This window comes from Geospiza fortis, unplaced genomic scaffold (assembly GCF_000277835.1).
Source record: "Geospiza fortis unplaced genomic scaffold, GeoFor_1.0 scaffold5, whole genome shotgun sequence".
NCBI lineage: Eukaryota > Metazoa > Chordata > Aves > Passeriformes > Thraupidae > Geospiza > Geospiza fortis.
This window is the reverse complement of record NW_005054421.1, coordinates 1,446,215-1,447,482: the sequence shown is the minus strand read 5'-3', so window position 1 is coordinate 1,447,482 and position 1,268 is coordinate 1,446,215. Positions and strand designations below refer to the sequence as shown.

The 1,268-nt window shown below is 43.1% G+C and overlaps 1 protein-coding gene across 1 annotated transcript in view; it reads left to right on the top strand.

Annotated features, from left to right (window-relative positions):
- The window catches only part of DNM3 (dynamin 3), a 155,096-nt gene that overhangs the window by 103,150 nt on the left and 50,678 nt on the right, over window positions 1-1,268 (top strand). The window lies entirely within an intron of this gene.

Here is a 1,268-nt window from a genome sequence, read left to right as displayed (position 1 = left end):
TAAGTGTTGCTGACCTTTTTTTTAAGGAGGTTCAGTTAGAATGCTTCTATAAAAGTATTGGGCCCAAAGATTATGAAGGTATAGTAATAAAGACCTTCTGAGGAAAGGTTACTACAGTCTGATGAAACTCATTACAGCTGGGTTTTTTGACCATACATCAAAGCTTGTATTAATGGGCAGTTATAAAAACCCAGCACTAAAGTCTTAAATAACAGATTTGCTGGCGTTGTTGGCTAAGCTGAACTAGATCAGTGTAGTGGCTTTGAAGGTGCCTTAAAATGGATGGAGGAGGGTGGGGTCAACATTTGACTTGGCTTCTAGACCCTTGATGTGTTCCAGCTGGACAGCAGCAGAAGGGTGTGGGGTGTGGAGAGGGAGAACTGAAATATGCGTGGTAGGGGTTTTTTTTGAAAGTAAGCAGCACATAAAAAGACAGTTTCGCTGATGTTGATCTGATAAACGAATAATCATGCAGTTCCCAGGGTTAGGACTTTTTAATGCCATTTTTACTGAGCTTAAGAATGGAAGTTTCACATCTCATACTTTGGAATAAGATGCAGAGAGGGTTTGTCATGCCTCAGAAAGGAGTTATACAGCTTTTGTGACTTTTTTCCCCCCCGTCCTTCCTGTTTTGGTATATTAACCCTTAGGAAGATGAATCTGGAGCATCAAAAGATGCTTCACAGCAAACATTGAAAGTAGCCTTTGAATATTGCCTGTAGCATCTCTTTGTGAACTGGAAGCTTTCTGGGATATTTAGGAAACACCCAGGTGGGTTTTAAAGTTTTTGAAGGTTGAGGAATTTTGTCTGCTTCTAATTTTTGTATTTTTAACCAGTTTTTCATCACTCCTCTGTCCACAGTGGCTGGGTTCAGAAGCACCAAAAATACTCTGTTTTGTTGGCCTGCCTGAGAAAAGGTGCTCTTAGTGTTGGGTGGGGAGGGGTTAAGAGAATTGGGGAATTGATGGCATGGAGAGGGGGACTTTCCATAGGAGGTGGTGTGAAATGTAAATGTTAACAGTGTACACTAAAATGTCAAGGTAGTGTTTAGAATGTTTCTTTACAACATGCTGGCTTAGGGCTTTGCTGCTGCAGGGGATGCTGCTGTGATCTCAGAGGAGACTGTAGATGCTCTATTTAGGGAAATGGGGAGAGATGGGACACACTGAGCTCTTGGGGCTGGCACAAACTGAGTCTGGAGGTCAGGAGCTGCATGGACCTGCTCTGTTCTGCAGAGCTGTGAGCTGTAGGGCACCCCAGGGAGGTC